Source organism: Bufo gargarizans, chromosome 3 (genome assembly GCF_014858855.1).
Source record: "Bufo gargarizans isolate SCDJY-AF-19 chromosome 3, ASM1485885v1, whole genome shotgun sequence".
NCBI classification, from domain to species: Eukaryota; Metazoa; Chordata; class Amphibia; order Anura; family Bufonidae; genus Bufo; species Bufo gargarizans.
The window spans coordinates 227,982,484-227,997,342 of NC_058082.1; positions in this window are offsets into that span (position 1 = coordinate 227,982,484).

Genomic DNA, 14,859 nt, shown 5'->3' on the forward strand with positions numbered 1-14,859 from the left:
GAACTCGGTGAAACTTTGAGGAATCAACACAGATAGTGAGTGGCGATAACGCTATAATCAGCGTAGCCATCCCACTTCTGAGTCTACTCAAATGCTCGCTGCTGACATTTAAGGACATGTAGAAGAGGTGGAAATGGGTAAAGACATTACAAAGGGTGATAGCCAGAAAACCCTCAGGTCATCATCTCAGAGCAAATAGGACGATGAAGAGAAGGAGGAGCAGGAGACGGTTGCCTCCACTACAGAGGGTAGTACCCATGGAAGTATAATTCCATTGGTTCATTTTAGACAACACGGATTACTGGTTGTTCACCCAGCTCGATCCCCGCTGCAAAGAGAACTTCTCATCTGTCATTCCTCTTGTGGCGAGGACAAGCAAAACAGTGCAATACCAGAAAATTCTAGTTGAAAAATTGCTCCAAAAATTTTCATCTGACAAGGCTGGCGGCAGAGGCCGTAGTTCCTTTGCCAAACGAGGAGGGGAGACAAGGGGAACAGACAGCAGTTCTAACAGAGGCAGGGCAACACTCTCCAAAGCATGGGACAGTTTCATGACACCCTGCCAGCATCCTCACCCTGATGTGTGGCCTAGTGTCACAAGGAGGGAACATTTTTGAAAGATGGTGAAGGAGTACATAGCAGACCGTGTCAGCGTCCTCAATGATCCCTCAGTGCCTTACAACTACTGGGTATCCAATCTGGACACGTGGCACAAACTGGCGCTCTATCCCTTGGAGGTTCTGGCCTGCCCTATCACCAGCGTTTTGTCTGAGCGGGTATTTAGTGCTGAATCTTCCTTTTCTAATCCTCCTCCTCCTCTTACATCATATCAACATGCTTATTTGTTGCATATAGTGCCCTTTGCATATAATGTTTTACAGGGTCAGCTCACCAGTAGGCCCTCGCATATAATTTTTTAGAGGGTCAACTCACCAGCAGGCCCGCACCTAAAATCTTTTAAAGTTTAAGCTCACCAGCAGGCCCTTGCATATAATGTTTTACAGGGACAGCTCACCAGCAGGCCCTTGCATATGATGTTTTACAGGGTCAGCTCATCAGCAGGCCCTCGCATATAATTTTGACAGGGTCAGCTCACCAGCAGGCCTTCACCTACAATCTTTTACAGGGTTAGCTCTCCCGAAGGCCCACGCAAATAATTTTTTACAGGGTCAGCTCACTAGCAGGCCTGCACCGTAAATCATTTACAGGGTCAGCTCACCAGCAGGCTCTCACCGTAAATCTTTTACAGGGTCATCTCACCAGCAGGCCCTTGAATATGTTTGACAGGGTCAGCTCGCCAGAAGAGACTTGCATATAATTTTTTTGAGGGTCAGCTCACCAGAAGGCCTTCACCTATAATATTTTACAGGGTCAGCTCACCTGAAGGTCCTCGCATTTGTTTTAGAAGGTCAGCTCACCAGCAGGCCCTCACCTACAATCTTTTACAGGGTCAGCTCACCTACAGACCTGCACCTAAAATCTTTTACAAGGTCAGATCACCTACAGGCCCTACCCTAATTATACCTCATAGGTAATTTACGCGCATGCTGCCTTGCTTGGATGTGGTAGCCGTAGGCTCCCTCTCCGGAATCTTACACTGATTCCCCCTTACCCGTGGTCACTGTGGTTGGCGCTGAAAATAACATCGAAAGTTGATAGGGCAGACATCCGAATGGATCATCACCCTGAAGGGGATGTGCGAACGGCCCCAGGTTATCTAGAGTCACCAAAGCGCCATCAGGTCACTGCCCATAATGTTTTAGATGGTCAGATCAGCAGGCGCTTGCTCCAAATGTTTTTGAGGGTCACCAGCAGGCCATCAATCATAATTTTTCAAGGCTGTGTATGATGCCCTCCTTTATGTTTAACAAAGGGTGTATTGGAGTGCCGGTTCCTTGTAATTTTTGGCAGCCCTTTCACTTAGTGCATAGGCTTTATGAGTGTAGAGTCCCACCAGGCCACTACATGAACAATTGTACCACAATGTGAATGAGGCCCTCCTTTATGTTATTTATATACAGGTTTATTGGAGTGCCTCTTCATTGTGAATTTTTGGCAGCACCTCACGGGGCCAATACCACAAACATATCCCTACCATGAGAGTGTGTTTATGCTTGAAAAGGATAAACCAGCATTCATAATTGCACACATTTCTTGCCTTGCTTTAGTCTCACACCCAATCAGGTTGTTCCCGTCCCCACAAATGAAAAATGGGGATTCTTCTGTATTCCACAATCTGTGGCCACACCAATTTCTCACCGTCTGGTCCGTGTATGTGGAATGTTGCAGAAAGAGCAGGAGGGTAGAGCCCTACCACTGATAGTTTAAAGAGTGCTAAGATGCCTAAATATTAGTGCTCAGAGATATATATATATATATATATATACAGTCATGTGAAAAAATTAGGACACCCTTTGAAAGCATGTGGTTTTTTGTAACATTTTTAATAAAAGGTTATTTCATCTCCGTTTCAACAATACAGAGAGATTAAAGTAATCCAACTAAACAAAGAAAACTGAAGAAAAGTATTTTCAAGATCTTCTGTAAATGTCATTCTACAAAAATGCCTATTCTAACTGAGGAAAAAGATAGGACACCCTCACATGTATTCCCTCTTAAATTGGCTCAGATCTCACACAGGTATATCACACCAGGTGCACATAATTAGTAGATCGTTACTCTGCATGTTGAATGAGGCTTGCCCTATTTAAACCTCAGACATTTAGTTTGGTGTGCTCCTGACTGTTGAAGTGAGAGTGAGCACCATGGTGAGAGCAAAAGAGCTGTCAGAGGACTTCAGAAAAAAGATTGTAGCAGCCTATGAGTCTGGGAAGGGATTTAAAAAGATCTCAAAAGATTTTGAAATCAGCCATTCCACTGTCCGGAAGATAGTCTACAAGTGGAGGGCTTTCAAAACAACTGCCAACATGCCCAGGACTGGTCGCCCCAGCAAGTTCACCCCAAGAGCAGACCGCAAGATGCTAAAAGAGGTCTCCAAAAACCCTAAAGTGTCATCTCGAGAACTACAGCAGGCTCTGGCTACTGTTGATGTAGAAGTACATGCCTCTACAATCAGAAAGAGACTGTACAAGTTTAACTTGCATGGGAGGTGTGCAAGGAGGAAGCCTTTGCTTTCCAAGAGAAACATCGAGGCCAGACTGACATTTGCCAGAGATAAAGTTGACAAAGACCAGGACTTCTGGAATAATGTTCTTTGGACAGATGAGTCCAAAATTAAATTATTTGGACACAACAGCAGAGGACATGTTTGGCGTAAACCAAACACAGCATTCCAAGAAAAGAACCTCATACCAACTATGAAGCATGGAGGTGGAAGTGTCATGGTTTGGGGCTGCTTTGCTGCAGCAGGACCTGGTCAACTCACCATCATAGAATCCACGATGAATTCTACTGTGTATCGGAAGGTGCTTGAAGAACATGTGAGACCATCAGTTAGAAAATTAAAGCTGAAGCGGAACTGGACCATGCAACATGACAATGACCCAAAACATACTAGTAAATCAACCAAAGATTGGCTGAAAAAGAAGAAATGGAGAGTCCTGGAATGGCCAAGTCAAAGTCCAGATTTGAATCCCATTGAGATGCTGTGGGGTGACTTGAAAAGGGCTGTACGTGCAAGAAACCCCTCAAACATCTCACAGCTGAAAAAGTTCTGCATTGAGGAGTGGGGTAAAATTTCCTCAGACCGATGTCGAAGACTGGTAGATGGCTACAAGAACCGTCTCACTGCAGTTATTTCAGCCAAAGGAGGTAACACTCGCTATTAGGGGCAAGGGTGTCCTATCTTTTTCCTCAGTTAGAATAGGCATTTTTGTAGAATGACATTTACAGAAGATCTTGAAAAGACTTTTCTTCAGTTTTCTTTGTTTAGTTGGATTACTTTAATCTCTCTGTATTGTTGAAACGGAGATGAAATAACCTTTTATTAAAAATGTTACAAAAAACCACATGCTTTCAAAGGGTGTCCTAATTTTTTCACATGACTGTATATATATATTGTAAGAAGGAACAAGGAGGCGCCATTGATGGAAGATACATGTCACCGAGGTTCCTGGCCTCGGTGAGGTAAGAACCAGATTTTCTCCTTAAGTGTCAGGTCTGTAGTGCAGTCTGACACTTCAACTGTTAGAATGTCTGTAAAGCCAATCCAGGCCGGTTCTTATTGGGAGCAGCCAAAGAGCAGGGTGGGTGGTTGTTCCCCACGGTTCCAGGCCGGGTTTTGGCTGGAATATAAAAACCCAGCCAGCATGTTCAGGTGGTGAGGATTATCCTCCATGACAGAGGAGCTGAGGAGTCTGTGGTTTGAGACACTGAGGCATCTATTTGTGAGAGCCATAGGCTGGGGAAACAGGCCACTAAAGCCTGCTGCGGACCGTGGGTGGAAATCATCTGCTGACCAGGTGAAGTCTTTTTGCACTGTGAACTTTGTGTGGTGTGAACAGGCACCAAAACTGAACACTGACTTTTGGCTTGTTTTCTTGCTATGTGTGAATAAACACTGAACTTTGATTTACAACCTCGTTTTTTGCCTCTGTACTGCGTCCGCTTACCCTGCCTACCAGAGCGAATCCCCACAATATACATAAATATATACAGTACAGACCAAAAGTTTGGACACACCTTCTCATTCAAAGAGTTTTCTTTATTTTCATGACTATGAAAATTGTATATTCACACTGAAGGCATCAAAACTATGAATTAACACACGTGGAATTATATACATAAAAAGTGTACAACAACTGAAAATATGTCATATTCTAGGGCCTTCAAAGTAGCCACCTTTTGCTTTGATTACTGCTTTGCACACTCTTGGCATTCTCTTGATGAGCTTCAAGAGGTAGTCACCTGAAATGGTTTCCATTTCACAGATGTGCCCTGTCAGGTTTAATAAGTGGGATTTCTTACCTTATAAATGGGGTTGGGACCATCAGTTGCGTTGAGGAGATGTCAGGTGGATACACAGCTGATAGTCCTACTAAATAGACTGTTAGAATTTGTATTATGGCAAGAAAAAAGCAGCTAAATAAAGAAAAACGAGTGGCCATCATTAAATGAAGGTCAGTTAGTCAGCCTAAAAATTAGGAAAACTTTGAAAGTAAGGGCTATTTGACCATGAAGAAGAGTGATGGGGTGCTGCGCCAGATGACCTGGCCTCCACAGTCACCGGACCTGAACCCAATCGAGATGTTTGGGGTTAGCTGGACCGCAGAGTGAAGGCAAAAGGGCCAACAAGTGCTAAGCATCTCTGGGAACTCCTTCAAGACTGTTGGAAGACCATTTCAGGTGACTACCTCTTGAAGCTTATCAAGAGAATGCCAAGAGTGTGCAAAGCAGTAATCAAAGCAAAAGGTGGCTACTTTGAAGAACCTAGAATATGACATATTTTCAGTTGTTTCACGCTTTTTTGTTATGTATAAAATTCCACATGTGTTAATTCATAGTTTTGATGCTTTCAGTGTGAATCTCCCATTTTCATAGTCATGAAAATAAAGAAAACTCTTTGAATGAGAAGGTATGTCCAAACTTTTGTTCTGTACTGTATATATATATAATGTGTCCCTACGCATTTCATCTATTTATATAGCCCCAGATTAATCAGGGGATACGGGGCTAGTGCTACATCTATATGGGCTGGTTAATCCCCGATGTAGCTATCCTGGAGAATATATGATTGCACCTCCGGATATGCTACCCCTTACAGGATGAGGGTACAGTTGCATGGGATATAGGCCATTAGCGATACATGGTGTCCCATATTGTGTCTGGCATCATAGCACTGTGATTAACCAGCCCATATAGATGTAGCACTAGCCCCGTGTCCCTTCATGAATCTGGGGCTATATAAATAGATGAAACGCCTAGAGGATATATATATATATGTATATATATACATAAAAGAAGTTTCAGGCAGCACTCCTGTCGTTTTACTCAGCCGTAGCTGTGTGGTGCCGGCGGTGGTCCCTCGATTCGAGACGTAAAACAATGAAGAAAATCCGCAGCACTCCTTGAAGTGTAGAAAAAATGTGTAGTTTTATTCACACATGTCAAATAAGACAACGTTTCGGTTCTCTCACAGAACCTTTTTCAAGTCAAGTGAACATAAAGTGCATAAGTGCTAGTATAAATACATCATCACATTGTAATCAATTAGTCATCAACCAATACAAAATCAGTGCACTCCCATATTTAGGGCATGTTACAATTCATTCCTTCTCTCTCTGTGCCTAGATAGAGACTAATCACAGTGCTTCTCCATTCATGATTCACATTTACTACATACAAGTGCCAAAATTAAAGTGCAAAGTGCAATATAAACCCTATTTCCTAAGTTACCTTGCTGTGGTTATATATGAAGGAACAGGAGGAGATGGCGTCTGAACTTGTGTGGAGGCACGCCACCGCTCGCGTCTCTCCCTCCTCAGTGCGCATGTGTCAATTCCATCCCCACTGACAACGCAGTACATAACCTCTCTGCGTCATCCGAAGGCGGAGATCTAACGTCATGACGTCAGATCCACTCCGTCAGCCACCACCACGCACGCATGCGTGCCAGTAAGCCGCGGCAGTGATCCACGCCAAGTCATAGATCTCTTCCGCCATTTTACTCTAGGGCAATCGTTTGGGCATTGTCTTGCGCCTTTAACTCCTTCTGTTCCTTCTTACCTCTTACCAACCAGCAAAGGTACAGGCTTGAACCATATTTTCAAAAAGAGCATAGAATATTCTATCATGAATTCGTCATGTAACATCCATTGGGTCCACCCCATACATTATAATGAATACACACAGAAGTTAGATCAGTGAAAGGGCATTATCCAACCATCCCTCCTGTCACCCTAAATTCGACATTTAACCCTTTGGGTTTCAGAGTATCTAACCGAAAAATCCATCTAAGCTCAGTTTTCTTTAAGATGGTTAAACGGTCCCCTCCTCTGTCCAATGGTTTTACATGATCCAAAAGCATGAATCTCAACTCACTCTCTTTATGATTTTTTTCGGCAAAATGTTTCGATACGGGCAAATCACGTCTTTTATTCCTGATAGATTGTCTGTGGTTATTCAACCTCGTTTTTACATCGCATGTGGTTTCGCCCACGTATAGCATCTTGCATGGACACCATAAAACATATATCACCCATGCTGAATCACATGTGAGATAATGCCTTATCTTGAAGATTTCTCCCGTGTCTGGATGCGCAAACGCTGATCCTTTTTGCATCAGTTTGCAATTAACGCATCCCAGACATGGGAAAGATCCCAAGCGCTTCGTCTTCAAAAAAGTCTGTCTCAACTGACCCTTTTCGGGCAATCTGGAACGCACCACTTTATCCCTAATATTGCCCGCTCTTTTATATGCCATCATAGGCTGTTGTTTAAAGGCCTCTATGTTGGGATGTCCACTACTAAGCAGCCCCCAATGGCGTCTCACTATTTTTTCAATATTGGGGCTCAATTCATTATAAGTTGACACAAACGGTAATCTGTCATTGGCCTGTCTTGGTTTCAACATCAATAGTTCCCTTCTAGGGATATCCCTTGCTCTATCAGCATGTTTCTTCACTAACCCACTTGGGTACCCCCTAGTTATGAAGGATTGTTGCATCTTAGACAATGCTGAAGTCATATTTTCGTCCTTATCAACTATTCTCCGCACTCTCAACATTTGACTATATGGCAAAGAATTCAGCATTCTCCTAGGGTGTCCACTCGTAAAGTGTAACAATGTATTCTTATCGGTGGGTTTAACATTCAAATCCATGTGTAGTTGTTCATCCTCAATATACACCTGCGTATCCAGAAACTGGACCCGGTCAGCCGATGCCGTTAACGTAAATTGGATCTCCCGATCAAGGGAGTTCAAAAATGCGTGAAAGTCCATCAGCTGATCCATGGTGCCGGTCCAGATGAGGAAAATGTCGTCTATGTATCTCCACCACGTCAAAACTCGATTGAAGTGGGGAGATACATAGACGAGACGCTCCTCAAATGACCGTACAAATATATTTGCGTAAGTGGGCGCGGCATTGGACCCCATTGCCGCGCCCCTTACCTGCAAATAGAACTGCCCCTGGAACTCAAAGTAATTGTTCCTTAGGGACAACTCCAATAGTGTCAGTACAAACTGCTGAACTGCAGCGGGATGTTCTGAACTTTGCAACATCTCCGCTACGGCCCTCAAGCCCTTTTCGTGATTGATCGAGGTGTATAATGACACAATGTCAAAAGATGCTACAATCGCCCCTGGCGGGATCCGTGTCCCACTAATTTTGGTGATGAAATCCCCAGTATCCCTAATATATGATCTTGCACCCAACGCATATTCCCTCAACATTTTGTCAAGAAAGACATTAATGTTTGAGAGAATCGAATTCCTGCCAGAAATTATTGGCCGACCTGGGGGGTCGATCAGCCTTTTATGTATTTTGGGTAATACATATATAGTCGGTGTAACCGGAGATTTCACCACCAAAAACTCTTTAAGTTGTTTATCTATGACACCATTCTGTTCCGCAATGCTCAATTGTGTATCGATTTTTCTGGCAATATCAAACCTGGGGTCCCGGGCCAAAGGCTCATAGACACCCGGTTCTCTTAACTGCCTATTTATTTCTCCTATATACTGGGAGGTGTCCATAACCACGATCCCACCACCCTTGTCCGCAGGCTTGATGGTGAGATCGTGGTTCCTGGACAATCCCTCCAAAGCGGACATTTCTTGTGTCGTAATATTAGGTTTAGCAAATTCATCTATTTTAGTTTGTTGTCTCAACAGGGCGACATCTCTCTTCACAGCCTCGATGAAGCACTCTAAAGCATGCGAGTTTACAATAGGAAAAAAATCACTTTTAAGATGTAACCCAAATTGTTTCAATGTTAACCCAATATCTGATACGTTCACATCATTGGTATGCATGGCTGCAGAGGAACCGGAGTCGAACCACACCTTCAGTTTAAGGTTCCTGAAGAGGCGGTTCAAGTCCAGTTCCAACTGAAACCAATCAGGCTTAGCCTGTGGACAGAAGGACAATCCCTTGTTTAAAACCTTCAATTCATGCTCATTCAATATATGGGACGAAATATTGACAACCACATTAGACTCTATTTCTTTTTTATCACATTCGTCTGTCTGGAACTGTTGGTCCTCATGGATCTTTGTATTCTGGTTTTTACCAGCTCTTCTGTGCCTACGCCCTCCCCTTCTGGTAGGGCGTCTCTCGTGGCACCAGTTGTTCCTAAAAAAGTCCCAGATTGACTAGAATTCACATCCTCATTTGGATCTTTATTTCTGACCCACTTATTTGTTTCCTTATTCCGTTTTGATGTTTTTTTGGCCATCTGACTTCTTTCCGTATGCCATGGTTGTTCCCAGATATAGATATGTCCAGACTCATAATCACTCTGATCTCTATGCCACTTTGACCTTTTAATTTCCTCCAGATCCTTCCGCATTTTATCCAAGAAGGTTTGTTGTTTCAATAAGAAGGCATCCACCTCATTTATAGATAAAGTTGATTTCAGCTGTTGTTCAGTGTCCTGCAATTTGCTCCTTAAAGCCATCATTTCTTTCTGCGAAAATTCAATATTAAGCAACATAATATCCATCGCATATTTATTTGAAATTGCTTCAAAGCGTGCTCTGAATTCACTCTCCTGTGAAAACATGTTTGGCTTCAAACGAGATCGCATCCCCCTTGGTATGCGTTTATTTTTGTAGTATTGTGCTAGCGTTAACGAGTGTAGCTCAATGGACAGCAGCTTTTTAGTAACATTTTCATAGTCCCTTTTAATGTTAATTGCCGAGGGTACATTCAGGAAGGCAGCATCCCCTTCCACATTTCCCATAATCCTCTGTACATCCACAATACTGTACGAAAAGACATGTGTATCACTGTCATTTGGTTGTAAGATCATACCTTCCATATTGGTAAGGTCGGGTGCAGAGCCCTCAATCGCCAATGGATCCATAAAAGAAGTTTCAGGCAGCACTCCTGTCGTTTTACTCAGCCGTAGCTGTGTGGTGCCGGCGGTGGTCCCTCGATTCGAGACGTAAAACAATGAAGAAAATCCGCAGCACTCCTTGAAGTGTAGAAAAAATGTGTAGTTTTATTCACACATGTCAAATAAGACAACGTTTCGGTTCTCTCACAGAACCTTTTTCAAGTCAAGTGAACATAAAGTGCATAAGTGCTAGTATAAATACATCATCACATTGTAATCAATTAGTCATCAACCAATACAAAATCAGTGCACTCCCATATTTAGGGCATGTTACAATTCATTCCTTCTCTCTCTGTGCCTAGATAGAGACTAATCACAGTGCTTCTCCATTCATGATTCACATTTACTACATACAAGTGCCAAAATTAAAGTGCAAAGTGCAATATAAACCCTATTTCCTAAGTTACCTTGCTGTGGTTATATATGAAGGAACAGGAGGAGATGGCGTCTGAACTTGTGTGGAGGCACGCCACCGCTCGCGTCTCTCCCTCCTCAGTGCGCATGTGTCAATTCCATCCCCACTGACAACGCAGTACATAACCTCTCTGCGTCATCCGAAGGCGGAGATCTAACGTCATGACGTCAGATCCACTCCGTCAGCCACCACCACGCACGCATGCGTGCCAGTGAAGCCGCGGCAGTGATCCACGCCAAGTCATAGATCTCTTCCGCCATTTTACTCTAGGGCAATCGTTTGGGCATTGTCTTGCGCCTTTAACTCCTTCTGTTCCTTCTTACCTCTTACCAACCAGCAAAGGTACAGGCTTGAACCATATTTTCAAAAAGAGCATAGAATATTCTATCATGAATTCGTCATGTAACATCCATTGGGTCCACCCCATACATTATAATGAATACACACAGAAGTTAGATCAGTGAAAGGGCATTATCCAACCATCCCTCCTGTCACCCTAAATTCGACATTTAACCCTTTGGGTTTCAGAGTATCTAACCGAAAAATCCATCTAAGCTCAGTTTTCTTTAAGATGGTTAAACGGTCCCCTCCTCTGTCCAATGGTTTTACATGATCCAAAAGCATGAATCTCAACTCACTCTCTTTATGATTTTTTTCGGCAAAATGTTTCGATACGGGCAAATCACGTCTTTTATTCCTGATAGATTGTCTGTGGTTATTCAACCTCGTTTTTACATCGCATGTGGTTTCGCCCACGTATAGCATCTTGCATGGACACCATAAAACATATATCACCCATGCTGAATCACATGTGAGATAATGCCTTATCTTGAAGATTTCTCCCGTGTCTGGATGCGCAAACGCTGATCCTTTTTGCATCAGTTTGCAATTAACGCATCCCAGACATGGGAAAGATCCCAAGCGCTTCGTCTTCAAAAAAGTCTGTCTCAACTGACCCTTTTCGGGCAATCTGGAACGCACCACTTTATCCCTAATATTGCCCGCTCTTTTATATGCCATCATAGGCTGTTGTTTAAAGGCCTCTATGTTGGGATGTCCACTACTAAGCAGCCCCCAATGGCGTCTCACTACTTTTTCAATATTGGGGCTCAATTCATTATAAGTTGACACAAACGGTAATCTGTCATTGGCCTGTCTTGGTTTCAACATCAATAGTTCCCTTCTAGGGATATCCCTTGCTCTATCGGCATGTTTCTTCACTAACCCGCTTGGGTACCCCCTAGTTATGAAGGATTGTTGCATCTTAGACAATGCTGAAGTCATATTTTCGTCCTTATCAACTATTCTCCGCACTCTCAACATTTGACTATATGGCAAAGAATTCAGCATTCTCCTAGGGTGTCCACTCGTAAAGTGTAACAATGTATTCTTATCGGTGGGTTTAACATTCAAATCCATGTGTAGTTGTTCATCCTCAATATACACCTGCGTATCCAGAAACTGGACCCGGTCAGCCGATGCCGTTAACGTAAATTGGATCTAGAAGGGAACTATTGATGTTGAAACCAAGACAGGCCAATGACAGATTACCGTTTGTGTCAACTTATAATGAATTGAGCCCCAATATTGAAAAAATAGTGAGACGCCATTGGGGGCTGCTTAGTAGTGGACATCCCAACATAGAGGCCTTTAAACAACAGCCTATGATGGCATATAAAAGAGCGGGCAATATTAGGGATAAAGTGGTGCGTTCCAGATTGCCCGAAAAGGGTCAGTTGAGACAGACTTTTTTGAAGACGAAGCGCTTGGGATCTTTCCCATGTCTGGGATGCGTTAATTGCAAACTGATGCAAAAAGGATCAGCGTTTGCGCATCCAGACACGGGAGAAATCTTCAAGATAAGGCATTATCTCACATGTGATTCAGCATGGGTGATATATGTTTTATGGTGTCCATGCAAGATGCTATACGTGGGCGAAACCACATGCGATGTAAAAACGAGGTTGAATAACCACAGACAATCTATCAGGAATAAAAGACGTGATTTGCCCGTATCGAAACATTTTGCCGAAAAAAATCATAAAGAGAGTGAGTTGAGATTCATGCTTTTGGATCATGTAAAACCATTGGACAGAGGAGGGGACCGTTTAACCATCTTAAAGAAAACTGAGCTTAGATGGATTTTTCGGTTAGATACTCTGAAACCCAAAGGGTTAAATGTCGAATTTAGGGTGACAGGAGGGATGGTTGGATAATGCCCTTTCACTGATCTAACTTCTGTGTGTATTCATTATAATGTATGGGGTGGACCCAATGGATGTTACATGACGAATTCATGATAGAATATTCTATGCTCTTTTTGAAAATATGGTTCAAGCCTGTACCTTTGCTGGTTGGTAAGAGGTAAGAAGGAACAGAAGGAGTTAAAGGCGCAAGACAATGCCCAAACGATTGCCCTAGAGTAAAATGGCGGAAGAGATCTATGACTTGGCGTGGATCACTGCCGCGGCTCACTGGCACGCATGCGTGCGTGGTGGTGGCTGACGGAGTGGATCTGACGTCATGACGTTAGATCTCCGCCTTCGGATGACGCAGAGAGGTTATGTACTGCGTTGTCAGTGGGGATGGAATTGACACATGCGCACTGAGGAGGGAGAGACGCGAGCGGTGGCGTGCCTCCACACAAGTTCAGACGCCATCTCCTCCTGTTCCTTCATATATAACCACAGCAAGGTAACTTAGGAAATAGGGTTTATATTGCACTTTGCACTTTAATTTTGGCACTTGTATGTAGTAAATGTGAATCATGAATGGAGAAGCACTGTGATTAGTCTCTATCTAGGCACAGAGAGAGAAGGAATGAATTGTAACATGCCCTAAATATGGGAGTGCACTGATTTTGTATTGGTTGATGACTAATTGACTACAATGTGATGATGTATTTATACTAGCACTTATGCACTTTATGTTCACTTGACTTGAAAAAGGTTCTGTGAGAGAACCGAAACGTTGTCTTATTTGACATGTGTGAATAAAACTACACATTTTTTCTACACTTCAAGGAGTGCTGCGGATTTTCTTCATTATGTATATATATATATATATATATATATATATATTATTTTTTTTTTTTTTTTTTTTTTTTTCTTTTCTAAGCACTAATATTTACTTTTCCTAGCACTCTTTAAAGGGATTCTGTCACCAGAATTAATGATATAGCGATATTTATATGTGCCCATTAGTCTCCATGCAGTGCTTAAAATGATCCCACTTTTTATGCTCTATGTGTGTTAGATTCTTATAAAAAACGATCTTATTGATATGTAAATTAACTCTGTCAGGAGCCCAAGGGGTTGTCCCATGATATGTTGGAGCCCAGCTGTGCACATCGATCCGGAGCCCAGCACCGCCTACCACTTAATTTATGCACTCCACTATCCCTGACGTCAGTTCTTCTCAGTGCCGTAATCTCGTGCAGAGGGAGCCGGTGCATGTGCAGCTGACTCGTCGAAGCCGGTGCCAGTAGTCCGCACGGGCGCAGACTACAGTGTACACTGCGCCTGCGTGAGAAGAACTGACGTCAAGGATAGTAGATTGAATGAATTAAGTGGTAGGCAGTGCTGGGCTCCGAATCGATGGGCGCGGCTGGGCTCCAACATATCATGGGACAACCCCTTGGGCTCCTGACAGAGTTAATTAACATATCAATAAGATCATTTTTTATAAGCATCTAACACACAGAGCATAAACAGTGGGATACTTTTAAACACTGCATGCAGACTAATGGGCACATATAAATATCGCTGTATCGTTAATCCTGGTGACAGAATCCCTGCTCTTTCTGCAACTTTACAGAAACACGGACCAGACGGTGAGAAATTGGTGTGGCTACTGATTGTGGAATACAGCAGAATCCCTATTTTTCATTTGTGCGGACGAGAACAACCTGATTAGGTGTGAGACTCAAGCAAGGCCCTACCTGTACACATTCTCCAGTAAGAAGTGTGTCTATTTATGAATGCTGGTTTATCCTTTTCAGGCATAAACACCCTTTCATGGTAGGGATAAGTTTGTGGTATTGGCCCCGTGAGGGGCGGTGTCTATAAATAAAATTGTGGGCCTTTGAATTTTAAGGTATAATATTAAAAGTTACATTTTACTACTGCCCTTTTAAGGGTCATGAACAGTGCCATCTTTTGGATTCATAGTCTTTTCATAACACTATGAATCCAATAAATGGTGCTGTTCATGAGTAGTGTTTATCGAGAATATTCTATTCGCTAATTTTTATATCGAATTTTCCATGCAATTGGTGCTTCAGACGAAAAACAAGAAGATTCAACTAATTTGCATATGCCCACGAATGTGCAAATGAGTTTACATGACAAAACTGTATAGAAAGGTTATTGAATATTATGTTAGGACAATCAGAAAACTTTTTGTCACCCTAATGTTAATGTCTA